This window comes from Leiobunum rupestre, chromosome 3, assembly GCF_980474605.1.
Source record: "Leiobunum rupestre chromosome 3, qqLeiRupe1.1.hap1, whole genome shotgun sequence".
Taxonomy (NCBI): Eukaryota; Metazoa; Arthropoda; class Arachnida; order Opiliones; family Sclerosomatidae; genus Leiobunum; species Leiobunum rupestre.
In genome coordinates, this window is record NC_143386.1 from 30468725 (window position 1) to 30473145 (window position 4421).

At 30.4% G+C, this 4421-nt stretch overlaps 1 long non-coding RNA gene across 2 annotated transcripts; it reads right to left on the bottom strand.

The window, feature by feature from the left end:
• Nucleotides 1-885: 885 nt before the first annotated feature.
• On the bottom strand, nucleotides 886-3910 carry LOC149951448 (uncharacterized). 2 transcript variants are annotated; one of them, XR_016480008.1, is made up of 3 exons: nucleotides 3832-3910; nucleotides 2769-2841; nucleotides 886-1206 (listed from the first exon to the last, which is right to left on the bottom strand). It is a non-coding gene; the product is annotated as an uncharacterized LOC149951448 (long non-coding RNA). The 2 variants fall into 2 exon arrangements; XR_016480007.1 differs by having other exon boundaries at nucleotides 886-1227.
• Nucleotides 3911-4421: the final 511 nt, after the last annotated feature.

Sequence of the window (4421 nt, forward strand, 5' to 3'; positions counted from 1 at the left end):
GCTGATTCAAACCATAAAACACTAGTTTAGATCGAGCTTCCTAAAAATCGCGTAAAATATGTCTAACGCGAGTCAGCTACAAATAGTAAACCGCAGGTCTAAATTGAGTCTCCTACGAATCGTAAAACATAGGTCTTAATTGAGTCTCCTACGAATCGTAAAACATAGGTCTAAATTGAGTCTCCTACGAATCGTAAAACATAGGTCTAAATTAAGTCTCCTACGAATCGTAAAACATAGGTCTAAATTGAGTCTCCTACGAATCGTAAAACATATGTCTAAATTGAGTCTCCTAGAAATAAAAAAACTATGGTTTAAAAGGAATCTTCAACAAATCACAGAAAGTGAAAATTAATGGCGTGTCTTAATTGGGTCTCCCACAAATTAAAAAATATGGGCTTAAACCAAATATCCTAGAAATCTCAGAAATAGTGGTTTAAACAACCCTCAAACAAATGCAAAGAAAAACAAGTTTTAAATAAGTCTCCTACAAATAGTAAAAGCGGGACTAAATTGGGTCCCTACAAATAAAAAAATATGGGTTTAAATCGAATCTCCTAGAAATCACGGAAATAGGGCTTAAATCAAGTCTCAAACAAATCGGAAGAAAACAAGTCTAAATTAGGTCTTATGAAAATTAATTGAAACGAGTCGCAAATGGGATCTTAAATAGAGCTATCAACGAGTCTTCTTTAAAGCTAGCTTAAAGAAACTTAAATAAAACATGATTGTATCTACATTTAAGTACATTTTTAGTCTGGGTTTTGGACTGCGGAAGACTTATTTGGGATTTATTAGACCCTTTTAATAGGTATTTTTTAAGATTTTATTTTCGAACCATAATTTTGGTAAGGGTTAAATTAGCGAAAAATTGCACAGTTTCTTACATTAAAAATATTTTTATTTAAAAATGAATTTTTACAAATAAACCAAATGAAGACGGAATGTTGATGGCATTTTAAAAAAGGGGCTTCATCCTTCACTTTCGGACCGACTCACACGGACGGAATGGAATCTTGCTTGCTTCATGGTCTACTAATTTTCGATCCACTTGATTTTTGACCTCGCTGATTAGGGAGGTTTAACCTCTATGGTATCCGCCTCCGCCTTTATGGTATCCGGGTTTATGGTATCCACCTCCGCCTCCGCCTCCGTGGTATCCGGGCTTATGGTATCCGCCTCCACCTCCGCCTCCGTGGTATCCGCCTCCGCCTCCGTGATATCCGCCTGTAATTCATTCGTTATAGGTTCATAAATTCATTCGTAATTAATTAATTAATTATAGGTTAAAATCTAATTAATTATATGTTTGAAAATTAATTATTTATATATGAGTAAATCAATTAATTATAGGTTAGTAAATCAATTAATTATAGGTTAGTAAATCAATTAATTATAGGTTAGTAAATCAATTAATTATAGGTTAGTAAATCAATTAATTATAGGTTAGTTAATCAATTATTTATAGGTTAGTAAATCAATTAATTATAGGTTAGTAAATCAATTAATTATAGGTTAGTAAATCAATTAATTATAGGTTAGTAAATCAATTAATTATAGGTTAGTAAATCAATTAATTATAGGTTAGTAAATCAATTAATTATAGGTTAGTTAATCAATTATTTATAGGTTAGTAAATCAATTAATTATAGGTTAGTAAATCAATTAATTATAGGTTAGTAAATCAATTAATTATAGGTTAGTAAATCAATTAATCATAGGTTAGTAAATCAATTAATTATAGGTTAGTAAATCAATTAATTATAGGTTAGTATATCAATTAATTATAGGTTAGTAAATCAATTAATTATAGGTTAACGGTAATAGTTAGTTGGCTCGCGTGGCATGAAGGGCTTTCCACTACTATCCTAAGCAATTTAACCCGGCCACCTGAACTAATGGCTTTAAAAGTCGCTTGATGACCTAAGCCTAAGGTGGTGCCTAGGGTATTAGCCTACCTGATTATTTATTTATGAATTATAGGTTAATAAATTAGTCGAATAAAAATTAATATATTAATTAGTTAGAAATTATTATATTAATTAGTTAGAAATTATTATATTAATTAGTTAGAAATTATTATATTAATTAGTTAGAAATTATTATATTAATTCGTTAGAAATTATTATATTAATTTGTTAGAAATTATTATATTAATTCGTTAGAAACTTTTATATTAATTAGTTAGAAATTATTATATTAATTCGTTAAAAATTATTATATTAATTAGTTAGAAATTATTATATTAATTCGTTATAAATTATTATATTAATTCGTTAGAAATTATTCTATTAATTATTAAGAAATTATTTTATTAATTATTTAGAATTATCATATTAATTATTAAGAACTTATTATATTAAGTAATTAACATTTAATGTATTAAGTAATAAACATGTTATATATTAATTAATTAAAATTTAATATATTAAGTAATTGACACTTAATATATTAAGTAATTAACATTTAATACATTAAATACTTAACATTTAATATATTAAGTACTTGACATTTAATATATTAAGTACTTAACATTTAATATATTAAGTTATTAACATGTAATATATTAAGTTATTAACATTTAATATAATAAGATATTAACATTTAATATATTGAATAATTATAAATTACTAAAATGGTTCATTATAGCTTAATAGATTATTTTTTATTTACTTTTTAATCTATTAGTTTGGTAAATAGTAGATAAACACATAAATAATGAAATATATATAATAAGTGTCAGTTATAAGGGCTTAGTATTTGTTTACCTCCTCTGTGTCCGCCGCCGCCGCGTTGACCAGAGCTAAGAGCCACAACGGCCAGCAGCACTAACGCCAATATCTGAAAGAGAGAAATGTTTTTCGTCATTTACAGATTGTACATTAATTATTATATTTTCAACGTTTCGTTCTTAAAGGGACAAAGTATCGTTTGAAGAAAAGTCTGTATGCGCTTCTATTCCTGCCACCTTATGCAAAGTTCGAACGATAGAACCTATCTCGGGGTGCTTTCCTCCTATAGCTTAGTAGACGATGCTTTGATCGAAGCAAATTCCGCGAAATCATTTATTGCTTATGCTTGGGGAAACCTCCTGACGTAAAATTTACCAGAATGCAGATTAGTCTCGGGGTAAAATGGGATTGGAAATTCTCCAAACTTATAGTGCCATCGATTTCAATCAAACCAATCTAGTTGCTGCCAACATCTTGAACAATTATTAAAAGAAACCAACCATATGGGGATGAAAATCAGGGCTAAACGCTTCTCCGGGAAAACCTATTTAACTCCAAAATAGAGCTTGTAGGTTTGCAGACTGAGCTGTGACACTTAAATCTAATTGGGTTGGCTATTTATTTTCAACTTCTTCCGGATCGAATCGCTACAATAATCAGGGGTTGTTCCTTTATATGGAATATAACCCGCAACGCGTTATTTACGGAATAGACAAATAATTGGAGGGAAATACCATCGCAACAGACCACTGAGCAGCGTTGAAAATGTTAAATGCCATAGACACTTTGGTTCCGACAGAAAACCACGGTTTTTATTAAATTTAAATTTAAACATTTAATTAACTTTCGATTTGTAAATCGTTCTAATGCAAATTTATTTAATTTTAATACGTAAACGTAACCCCAGAAATTAATAAAATTTTAATATCGTTTTAATAAATATTGCTCGAAGTTCGGAATTAATATTAATTGTTAAATGTTTGTTTAAGAATTATTGGTCGACGATAGTATTCACGTAAACCAATTTCGTATAGCTTCCTGAACGAGTGAATATCTTAACCGCTGAACAAAGTTATCGAAACAAATAATTTCAACTCACCAAAATACCCTTATTCATCTTGGAGCAGAGTACGGATATCTTTTATCGGATGAAATTTCCTTAATACTAAAACGCGTCGTTCTCAACCCTTTATATAGTATTAGACGCGAATTGACGTAACGTGTTGCAATTTTAAAACTGGAGTTTATCAACATTCGAAGGCGCGTGCGTAGCAGAATGCCTGCAAACAAGTTTCGAATAAACCCTTTCTGGCCATTTGGGGGTCCGCCACCCTCCCGAAGATGTTCGTCGCTATGTTACGATGCCGCGTATTCTAACGAGTTACCACGACCTTTCCTTCAGTTGAGAGAGCCCTCGGGGCCAGTTTCGAATGGAGGAAACAAAGCTTTTTCGAATAGTAACTAGATTGAAACTCCTCCCCTTAATTCTTACGTCGTTTTGAAATTACGGCTTTCCTCTTGTTCCCTATACATTTTTATTTTCTAATGCGCAATTTGTCGTATGTAGTAGTTATTTAAGTTTCGATGACGTTATAAGTAGCGCTTAAGGTAGTGATTAGTTTAAAGCTCCTCCACCTAATTGTCGTTGAGAATCGAATCTTACCTGGTGTTGGTTTTGAATTTCCGTGT